The sequence below is a fragment of the Scaptodrosophila lebanonensis genome, unplaced genomic scaffold (genome assembly GCF_003285725.1).
Source record: "Scaptodrosophila lebanonensis strain 11010-0011.00,11010-0021.00 unplaced genomic scaffold, SlebRS2 tig00000311-arrow-arrow-pilon, whole genome shotgun sequence".
NCBI lineage: Eukaryota > Metazoa > Arthropoda > Insecta > Diptera > Drosophilidae > Scaptodrosophila > Scaptodrosophila lebanonensis.
Window position 1 is genome coordinate 145,896 of NW_022060643.1, and position 12,186 is coordinate 158,081.

The 12,186-nt window shown below is 33.0% G+C and overlaps 1 protein-coding gene across 2 annotated transcripts in view; it reads right to left on the reverse strand.

The window, feature by feature from the left end:
* LOC115630084 overlaps window positions 1-12,186 on the reverse strand; it is a 160,872-nt gene that overhangs the window by 50,777 nt on the left and 97,909 nt on the right. Inside the window, exon 5 of one of the 2 annotated variants that reach the window (XM_030526709.1) lies at window positions 10,210-10,446. The exons of the other annotated variant lie outside the window; for it this stretch is intronic. The gene's annotated coding sequence lies outside the window, so the exon portion shown is untranslated. Of the gene's footprint in view, window positions 1-10,209; window positions 10,447-12,186 lie in introns of those variants that run through there. 2 annotated transcript variants of the gene reach the window in all.

Sequence of the window (12,186 nt, forward strand, 5' to 3'; positions counted from 1 at the left end):
CCAAGGAAGGAAAGTTTTTCTTAAAAAGAGCTTGTATGAGCTAATATAAATATACCATTCATCTCCAATACATACATTTAGAAACATAGATGGCCAGAAATTGTTTAGCCAAGAAAGGAAAGTTTTTCTAAAAAAAATATAAATTTACCATTCATCTCTAATACATAAATGTAGAAATACAGATGACCAGAAATTGTTTAGCCAAGGAAGGAAAGTTTAAAGAGCTCGTATGTTAATAAATATAAATGTAGCATTCATCTTCAATACATACATTTAGAAACATAGATGATCAGAAATTGTTTAGCCAAGGAAGGAAAGTTTTTCTAAAAAATTAAAGAGCTCGTATGTTCACAAGTATTAATATACCATTCAATACAGATGATCAGAAATTGTTTAGCCAAGAAAAGGAGCAAGTTTTTCTAAGGGTAAAAGTTTCATTCAAATATTGCTATATATGTATATAAAAGTTACATATATATATGTATATATATCTACATATACAAATCAAAAGTGAATAGCTAGACAAAGCTCAAATAAACAAGCTTTGCTCCGCCAGGCAAATTATTTGCGCTTAAATTCAAGCATTCGAGCGGATTGCAAGTCAAATTGTCAGCCTTATTGTAGTAGAGAATTTTTATTTGTTTTTTTCTTTTGTAGGAGCGGAATTAGAAATTTCAAAACTTTTTTATCAAAATAAATAAATTTATAAATTGGACGTGCTGTCCAGGCCTATATGTTTATAATCGCCTGTTAAATTCAATTAATCCAAATTTTTTTCCAATATTCAGCGACAACCATTTCCGCCTATTAAAATGGGAGAAATTGATTTTTTTGATTCCAGCTGTATTTCTTATACTCGTATATTTGTTCAACCAAAAAGAAATGGCTTATGGGGTAGTGAGTAAAAATTATATTATTGCCATACTAATGGATCCATTTCAGCTCTCAAAGCAGCTTAAGAATTGAGAGAGAAAAAGTTTAAGCCCCCATTTAGACAAGCACCTTTTTATTTTTATTTATTGAGTGCTCTTCGTTCTGTATGAATATGAAACGCTTAACTGTGATTGGCAAAATTGTTTGCCAAAGAAAACTTTGAAATAAAAAATGCTCGTCGAAGTCGGACCTTTTTGTCTAAGACTAATTTGTTTATATTTGAAAGCCACATAATCAGATGAGTCTAAAAAGTCTAAATATGTTTATTGTTATGCGCAAAAGGGTTAAAAATAATACAGCAAGTATATCTAAAACCGATTTTTAAGCTCTACGCTCTTAGAAAAAAATACGTACGAGAGTATTGACAACCATTAAAATTAATAAATATGAATTAATACTGAGTTATTCTGTGTTCGAATATTGACAGTGTTTAGAAATCATTGGAATACAAATGTGATTTTAGTTTAAAATTTAATAATAATAGAAAAGAGTTTTTAGAATTGAAATAAATTCACCAGCTTAAAGACTAAAAGAGTGCTGCTTTGGAATAATTGGAAAAATTTAAGTTTGGCCTAATTTTTTAAGCCCCTTTTCACTTTTTGACAACGCCGCCTTGTCTGCCCGAGAGTGTTGCATGCAACATGTTGCATGTTGTGTTTTTATTTTGGACAATTGTTGCTGCGCCGGTTCTCATCCCATACCACAAATGCTGCATCTTTTGCGGCGTCCTCAAATCAGTTAGATTCTGTAGTATCTGTTGCTTTTGTTGTTGTGGCAGCTGCTAAAGCTTCTAATTGACAGTTTCGGGAGCAACTTGTTGCTTTTATTGCCATCCTAGCTATTTTGCATGATTTTTTCTCAACTCTAGCTTCAGCTTCATCTCTCTCTCTCGCTTGCTCGCTATCTCTTTCTCTCTCATTCTGTTTTGTTGCCTTTGTCTGTCTGACAAAGTCGGCCATACTCGTCTTAAAATTTCCATAAACTGAGCATTATAGTTTTGATTACAATTGAATTTATTATGTAGAGCAACTTAAGTAGCTTTTTAGCCTACGCACACACACACACACACTTGCACACACACACGTGCACACAAACACTCATGTATGTACGCTTCGTAATATGAATATGATTTTGAAGTGTGCCTGCCGAATAGAATTTATGAGTTGCGTTAAACTACATATTGAGGCCATTGAGGAGATCAACTTATGCTTAGTTACATACACACACATCTACATATCAACTTGTTTGTTGTTGCAAGTCTAGGGGGTGTGTGTGTGTGTGTGTATATATATTTTGTTCTGCCTCTGCTTGTTAACCAACTTGAAATACAATTTAACTTTTAACTCCGTCCCATCTACGAGTAAGTCGCACTCGCAGAGTGGATTAAATGACTCATACAAGCGCTGCTCGAACATGTTCGCCACATGTTTGAAGACAACTTGTTCGATACGCGTCGATAGAGTCATAACAACTTCAACAGGTTGCTTAGAAAGCCACAACAACAGCAACACTATATGAGCAACAGCAACTCATACTACCCTGAAACCAAAAGCGAAAAGGGAAAAAGGGCATACTGGTTTACTGGACGCCCAATGGATTAAAGGGTATACGAGTTATATTGATGAAATCAGTCGGAGAAAAATGCAAATGCCCTTGACCTTATGATAATTATTGTAAATCTTCCTATATTGTATTCCATTTAAAATTTAAAGAGCGAATTTCCGTTTTGAGATTAATTTTTAATCACCAGATCCTCTAAACAAGCGTTGAAGTGCCGAATGGACACCAACACCTAAAAAGAAGTCGTTCTGAGAAGTCCAAAGTGAGAACAATCTTGAATTGTTTCTACTATTCCAAGGGCATTATTTATCGGGAGCTTTTTTCCATATTCGGGTTGAATGTTGCGAAGAAAGAAGACTGATTTTTTGACCACAAATTGCATCAACCACTCCAAATAGTCGCCTGATTTTACTCCGTGAGGGTAATACCCTATCGGAAAATTGTATTTACTTGTGAAAATGAAGGAAGCCGAAGGCTTTCAAAAGGCTATTTCCTTACGATCACTCTTAAAAGAAAGTCTGAAAGAAAATAAAGCAAAATATCATTTCAGTGTTTTTATTTTGGAACGCGACAGGCACTACGAAAATAATAGGTTCTATAGTTCGCAGTCCATGACCATAGAGCGTAAAAGTTTTGTTCTAAGACACAATGAAGGTTTTACGGCCTTGGCGCAGATAAATTTTTAATTCAATGATAAGATTAATTTAAATGTAAGTAGGATTTGTTGAAAATCAAAAAGTGTATCCAAGGGGAGTGTCCACTTAAGGGGATACTTAAATACTTCACACGCGGATCGAATGTTTTGGAAAAAGTCCGGATAAAAGCGGTGTCCATTAAGGGAGTTTTCACTGTATTGGCGCCAAGAACTCAACACACATGATTAACTTAAAAATGTGCATTTCATTAATGTAAGTTCAACAATTTTTGTAACGTTTTTATGTGTTTTTAGGGTTATTAAGAGCGGCACACACAAGCCTAGAAATGTATGAGAAATGCAATTACAATCGGCCGGCAATCAGAAGTTGAAATTATTTACTGGAATTTAGCAGCTGTTTCATCCATTTCGCTTCTAGACTTACGCCGACGGCGCATCGCAGACGCCGACGGGGTCTTTTTTATTTGTTTCTTGAATTATTTCCATTGAAAACAAACAAATGCACGGTGAGTGACATCACCAATGGACACGGATTAGTTGGAAACGTAACAAACAATTTCTCGCATCGGAAATGTTTGTGTTTCTTATATATATTTTTTTACAGCCGTATTAATCGCACACAGCCCACAACACCCGACACATTTTCATTAAAATATATTATTATTATTATTAATAAACACGCCAATAATTTGAAATAAAACAGAATCTGCAGCAGCAGCTTTGATTGCCACATGTGACTGACTAATTAAGATAGCGCTAAAAAATTCACATTAAACTGAAGCCAGAAGTTTCCGAAGGCCGTTACGCTACCCGCGCAATCTAAACTTTTAGAAACTTCTCCCCTTTAAGCCAGAAATGGAATGTTATGTTTGCAAGCAAATAAGTAATTATTTCAAAAGGGGCATGATAGGTTCCCAGTTGCAAGTACTATTTACTTGTATATAAATTATTTAATAGTTGACTGTCTGTCTGTATGAACGCCAAAATCTTAGGATATATAAGTGCTGGAATCACAAAATTTCGCAAATAGGCTCTTCGCAGCCTTTTGTTATAGGTATTACTCTTTTTAAAGTAAGTAACTTCTAAAGTTAGAAGCAATAAATTGAAAGGGGCATAATAGATTCAGCATTTTAAGCACCATTTATACAAATCATACAACCCGAGGTGCTAATCAAGAATTATCTGTATTTGTAACTAATTTGGCGATATATTCTTAACATTTTGTGAAGAATGATTAAAAATTAAAACTATAGCATTAAGATCTTGACTTGCTGATACTCTTTGAAATAGTTAAATTATTCAATTAAATTTGTGATAATTTAGTATTATCAGTTATTTAATTTCAAATCATTTAATTATTTTACATATAAAGTTTAAAGTTTGTAATTAATTTTTTTAAGCTACCTAATTTATCCAACAAAGGTAGCTCCTTCATATTCTATGGATATACTAGAAAATCAATCGGCTAAGTGCACAATTTATCAGCATGATGAGACTAGTCGATATAGACATGTTCGCCTGTCCGACTAAATGAACAACGAGAACTGTTGAACCACAACAGTTAGAGATACCAAACTGGCTATGCAGAATTGTCTGTGCTTGCACAGGCCAAGATTATTACAAACCATACACTATGTAGCCTCATTAGTTTATATAGCTGTCATAGGAACGATCCGTGCAAAAGCCACTCTTAATATGATTTATTAAGCTAAATTAATCAAAATATTTTATGCAAAGATCGCTCTTCCTACTTTTCTGTTGATTTCGGTAGCAAACCTTTTTCGTACTTTTGAGTTCTTTAAATATTCTTGACTCACTATGTTATTCAAGTATAGGCCCCACGGAAGTGATTCGTACGGAAAAGTTTGGTTTAGTTGAATGGTTATAACGCGAAAAAGTGTGATTACAGTGTATTCATGAGTCAGACTGGAATGACTTTAGGTTTCCACTCGTTTTTCAATTTAAAATATGTAATCTCCACTACATTATTTTGATAGTAAATAATGTCTTAGATTCAAAACTATATTTGTATGACTTCAGCCGATTTGACCTTTTGTTACTTGATTTCTAGCACTTGCCACAACTCTTGACTTTTGCTTTATCCGTGCAGGCTAATTTCTCATACACTAGTACATCAGCATGGATGGAGGGGAGGTTTAAGTTAAAGCCTTTCTATTTGCTATAACGGGAAAATATCCAGAGTTTACTTTGTAAGAATCGATTCATCGATAATTGCAGTTATTTCATGTTAACAACAGATTACAGGCAACTTGACGTGTTGCCTATCGATGAAGTTTCGTTATGGAATTGAATGTTATTATTATCTCGCATGTAATTATTTATCTATGCCGCCCGCAAATTTGAGCCATGTGTAATGTTTGTGTAATGTGTAATGTTTAGGGGAATATGGCATGTAAAATGCCAAGATCGTGTATATTTGTTATCTTGATTGAACAAAGATTCAATTGCCTGTTAGTTTAGAACTGTATATGTTCAGTATATATAATTAAATATAAATAAAAGTAGTATCAAATGCACGTGTTTACAGTTTCAATACTATATATAAGTATGTATATAGCCTTTTCCCAAAGCAGCGATTACGCACAATAGAAATATGTACACCGTTATCTTCGGAAAATTGTTTAAATAAAAGATAAATTGATTTTACTTTTTTCTCAATTAGTTGGTTTTTGTTTAATGCTGATTTAACTAAGGCATTTTTATTTTTCCCAACGCTTAATGTCGCTGTCAACCCTTTCTCTTTAGTGTGTCTTTCTCTTCATTGCATTTTTGTAGTCTCTTTATTCTTTTTTTATTACCTCGTCGTACTCTTTTTATTATCTATACTGTCTTCATTATCTCTTCATTTCCTCTTTATTACCCCTTATTGTCCCTTCATTATGTCTTCATTGTCTATTCGTTGTATCTTCATTTTCTCTTCAATCCATCTTTATTTTCTCTGCATTGTCTATTTATTCTTTATTTATCATCTCCTCATTATATTTTAATTTTCTCTTCATTCTATCTTCATTTTCTCTTGATTTTCTCATCAATGAAAGAAATTTTAAAAAATATAAACGAGTATATAAAATAATTTATATTCAAGTTCATGCTGAAAACACTGAACACTATACTGGCGAAGTAGTTTTGCTCTGCAGCGCTCTAATAGTATCTAGTTCTAGTTTTTTTGTGCATACTTTCTCAGCTAAACAATACTTTTTCTATTTAAATTAAAATTATTAACATATTAGAAGGATATTACGCTTTTGCAAGCATTTTTGGACCAGATGTTTAACAAAAGGGTAAACATTTTCAAATATATCCTCTTTCTTATTATTGACTTTTAAGGACTTTCTCGATTCTGGCCATCAATGCTGGCTTTTTAGGCAGCGACAAAGTCGTATTGGCTCGCCTTTGTGGGAAAGCGTCCAAAAGCTTTTAACAGCTTTTCATAAGTTGTAGTAAGCAGTTCAGCAGGTCTGCCAGTCGATACAGAATGTTGGCTTAAAAGCTTTAGTGCCAAGCAGTGAACTGCTTGAAATGGGTGGCGATACTGGATTGGTCTTCCGGCAAGCAGTGTACTCGCTTATCTAGTGGGCTCCTTAAAATAATGCTATCTATTTAAGGATTAGTTAAGGATGAAAGAAGAAATAATAAATACGCAGTTTTTCCATTTTGTGACAAAATATTTGTAATTATGCAACAACAAAATTGATTTTCAAAATAACATTTTAAGTTCGACTAAACTGCGCTATCGTCAGCTCAGGATGGCAGTTAAAACTGCATTGTCGTCATGTCCAGACTGACGAGCAGTGAACTTTGTCATTTTACTGCTCGTTTTGTTTTTATTCAGCCTACATTTTAGAGCTTTACGACATATTCCGAAAAAGGAGTTGGCAAATGAATACGTATTAAAAGGCCTAGCTATAAACCATGTATTTTTCGAAACCTTAAGCACCTCTTGATTCGTTTTATTACGAAAGAACAGAATACATTTGTTGCACTGCTTTGTGGCTTCACTTAACTGTTTAGTGTTGCCAGCTAGAAATATTTTTACTGCAGTGCGGCCAGACCTTCTGACTTACTTAATTTTTAACCGATGAATATGAAGTTGAACCTAACTTTGGATAACATCTAAACAATGAGGCATTTTGGTAAAAGGATTTTAAACGAATTACTGAAATATACAGTCAGAATATTTCTAAAATTTTACAATCCTCAGTTTTAAAAAATGTTAAAATAAACATAAATATATTTCTTACAAATTCAACAAAAGCTTGCAAATAAATAAAATAAAGCAATATATGATTTGTAATATAATGAAATCTTTAAAAGAATTTCAGTTCATATTTAAATAAATTTCAAGAAATATTTCTCAACACATTCAAACCAAGAATAATATTAATATTCCCATATTTTAAGCAAAAAAAAAATTTGAATTTGGTATGTTTTGAAGATAGAAAGAAATTTGAGTCTAAAAAAATCCTTAGAAGTATTTTAATTAAAGTTTAAAAAATGTTAAAAAAATATTATACAAGTTTAAAGTCGATCCATTGTGAAATGGAGTTAAGTTGAGGCAATTTTTCCCCTATTGGCGGTAAAATTTTCTGAAACCAGCTCAGCTACTCTATAAAATACGCTTAAGACTCGAAACGAAGAATCCATTTTATATAAACGTTGGAGCACGTTGTTAACACCCATAACTCAGAATCACAACTCAAGCTTCATAATTTTTGTAATATAATGAAATCATTCTCTTTATTACTTTTAATGCAGATGCTCTTTTGTTTTTGCACTTAGGTCTACTATATAAGTAATAGTAATCGTTATAAGTATTTAATTAATGTATGTATCCTTTGCTTCCGCATATTATTTGGTATTATTAAGAAACAACTCAAACCTATATATGACCATATTGCTAGGAATTTAAAAAAACAAAAAAAAAAAAGAAGACAAAAACCTACGACAACCAATACAAACAACGATTGTACGCACACACACATACACGAATTTTGTCAAAATGTTCGATTTTAGGATTCGAAATCGTCGTTAGGTTATGGATATACTCGATATAGTATATACATATATATGTGTGTGTGTACATATATATTTGTATATGTATACATATATGTATATATGTATATAGGTTTATCGTTAAATACTTATGTTTGTTTAAAACTTGCTTGTAACACTTAATAAATTTTTAACATTGATTGCTCTTGCGTTGTGACAATAAACTATTTGGTATTATACATATATAGTATAAATATTTTGCACATACACATATACGCATATACATATATAATTCATTTATATATATATATATATATATATATAGTAAATAATTTGCTAAACGCATTTTCCTTTGATTATCTTTGACTACACCTTGACAGTTGAGAGTTTTCTAAATGTTAATTTTTAAAAAATTCTCTAATTTTGTTTACGTCGTCCAGCGACATTTTATCAAGTCAAATTTGTATTTGGTTTGTTTGTGGTTTCTTTTTACTCAATCTGGAGTGTTTTGGAGAAGTTGAATATTAAAAAATATTGAATATTGTTTAAAAAAAAAACTCCCAACTAGAGGAGACGGGAGAGGAGGTTCTGTTTGAAAAAATGCTAAAAAAGAATAAAGTCAATTTTAGGGCAGTTGTGGAAGACTGCTTGAAGTTGAGAGAGGGGAGATAGGGTGTGGATGAAAAGTTTACAGATATATTAATCTTTTGACCCAATAAAACCGAACCAAGTTGGTCGAACTAAGTATTAACATTTACACTCAAGTTTGCATTTTCTTTAAAGTATGTACAAACTAACTTAAGAACGCTACGATTTAGATGTTACGATATCATGTATATATTTGTATATATATATATTCATTTGTTCTTCATACATTTATATATATATAATTACTTTTTTTTTCATATATAACTATAACAACAACATCAAGACTTTGAAAAATTGTTTGCCACAAACTGGTTTTGTTTTGTTTTGTTCTGTTATCGATTGACATTGAGAATCCTATATACGAGTAGTGGAAGTATTAGTAGTAGTAGAAGGTATCTGGGTTATAGAGGTACATATAATATCAGAAGAAGGCTTTGATTGTTTCCACTAGTGTTGTAAAATGCTCGAACTGGTGCTAACTGCCTTGCTGGGCTGGGCAAGCAGCGAGCAGAGTTCAATGTGTTTATATAGTAGTATGTATGTTTGTAAGTGTACGAGTATATCTGGTTTCCTATATAGGTATATACTATACATATGCATATGTGTATATATATCTATATATGTGTAGTTGGCTTATTGATTGACTGATTGTTTGATTGTTTTCCTTCAGGTTCGGGCATTCTCTTAGCCTAATAGTTAAAGTATTACATAAGTATAGGTTCTTTGTTTTTTGGCTTTTTTTTTTAAAGGTATGCTTTATATTTCTCCTTTCCTTTTTAGGGATAGATGTATGCTTTTTTTTTTTAGGTACATGGTACATTTTACTCTCGTTTCACGCGTCCACGTCGCCGCCTTATGTTTCTTCTCTTTAAGCTAAATACAACATTTATTTGGTTTGTGTTTTCATTTCTGATTATGTTCGTGTTTGTGTGTGTGTGAGTGTTATTTTTACTACAACTACGCACTTAATTAGTTACAATTAAAAACAAACAAACATTTCAATTTTCGAAATTTTCAATTACACATGTCGCACAACATTTTCTAATTATTTTTCCGATTTTTGTTATTTTTGCAGTTGTTGTTCTTTTCCTGTTATTGTTGTAGTTTTTTTTTGAACCACCTAAAGGTGTGTGTGAGTGTGTATATATAAGTATATGCGTACCATTTGTAACTCTCAACTTTCTATTTTTTTTTTGGTGGGTCTGAAGCGGTGGTTGGTTTCTTTAATCTGTGTTTCGTTTTCAATTCTGCGACATTTCCGGATCTCGAAACTCGGTTTTGTTCAATTCTAAGGTCTAAACATCAATACGATACATCGACTAAGTTCTAAAATATGCAGAAAATTTGCAACAAACATCGAGCTCTAAGCATCAAAACATTATCATCATTGTATTATTTTGATTTTTCATCTCCAATCAAATTACAACTTCTTCAATCGTTCAAGCAGTTCCATAAAATATTTTCCAATGCACACCTTGAGAGTGATTTTGTTTGTTTTTGATTTTCTTTTTAAATTACACACTAATTTATCAATTCCTGAATGTTTATTTTTATGTTTTGCCATTTTCCGCTTTCCATTTCCTCGCTCCTTGTCCCTTGTCACCACGTCGGGTTGTTGGCTCTCGTGAGGGTTGTTGCTACCATTACAAGCAGAAACAGAGAGATATATAGAGAGAGAGAGTTAATATCATAACAGATTGATATCCAGGTGTGTCTGTATTTTACAAATTCTCAAAAACCACAACAGAGAACCAAATATTCCCATTTTTTTCAGATCAGATGAAGCAATTGGGATTCCATAAATAATTCACCGTAAAATTTGAAGTTTGAAGAGCAACAGTAAGTCAAAGAAAATTTACAAAACAATCGAAATTAATGGTTAACAACTCATGCTATGCATATACTATATTTGATCAAAATATTAAATGTACATAAAAAAAACAAAATACAAAGTATAAATATGGCTTAGGAAACTACTTGTGATTTGTTTGTTAGTTTTTGACTTTTCAATACAATCAACGACAGTAAATATTGGTTTTAAGTGAAGTTACGATACATTTTTATAAAAAAGAGGTTAGCTTAAGTCGAATTTGTCGAATATCACAATCAAAACAAGAAAAGTCTATACTAAAGAGTTTCAAGTAAAATATAACAGTATGGTCAGATTTGCAGATAATTTGCATACAAATTGTAATTTTGTGAGCACGCCTCATTCATTTAATATGTTGCATTAAAGAGCCACCACAAAGTTGCCTCAGATTAGCGACTATCTAGAATATATGTACGAGTACTGCGCACACAATTTAACGCAACTCGCTGGCCAACAGGCAATACAGATTAGCTTCCTGTCTCTTGTTTTTCGAAAAAGAAAAAATGCAGACTGCAGTCGGAGACTGTCAAACGAATTGGCCCAGTCCAAGGCCCTGGCATTGGCATTGCGGCTCACACACACACACACACACACACACACACACACAGGAGGCGCTAGCGGGTGTCGTAAAAAAAAGAAGAAATGGAAAGCGGAGACAGCAACAATCGCGCAGCATTAAATGCAACAGCCTTGCCCATACATACGATGTCCTTGGCCCCCTTCGTCGGTCTGTCCTTAAGCCCAAGAGCATGCCCGTGCTTGTTGTGGAAGGTTGTCGCTGTTTCCTGCCGCATTCATTACACTCGCACACACGCACACACACTTATATATATATGTACTCTTACACATATATGTACAATATATTTTTTATGTTTAGCTGTTGGAAGCTGTGGACGCTGGAGCGCTATTAAAATTGCAGCAAACAAAATTTACGCGCCCTGAATAGACACGTGGTTGGTTAATGGCAGACGTGCAAGCCCCCGGCACGAGGCGAATAAATTGGACAGGAAGATTAAAGCGCGAAATGGATATACCTATGCACACACTTAATTAGGTTGATGTTGCGCTAAAAGTGAAACTCCTTCGCTATTCGAATAGTAGGCCCTCTGTTCCCACAGCCATGCCATATATTTATATTCTGGATAAATCAAATCTTTTCTTTTATGTTAAACGTCGCCAGAACTCTACGGAAGACATTACTAGACTAAAAGGGGTTTACAATACGTGAATTTTGCTTAAATCGTTCAACAACAGGAATTGATTGTAGGCGCTACCTCGGTAGTATGGATTATAGGTCAAAACGGATACTAGTTGCTATTAAAAGATGATGCTTTAATAGTCTTCATCTTACCCTAACGACCATCAACCAATTTCAATCGAATACTTAGACATTCTTAGTTTTAGTTTGTAGATCAATTAGAAGGCAAATATAACTGAAACAAATATAAGCGATCCAGTGACAATGTGCAAACTAATTAGAGCTTTAATAGATGATGCTTAAAAAGTC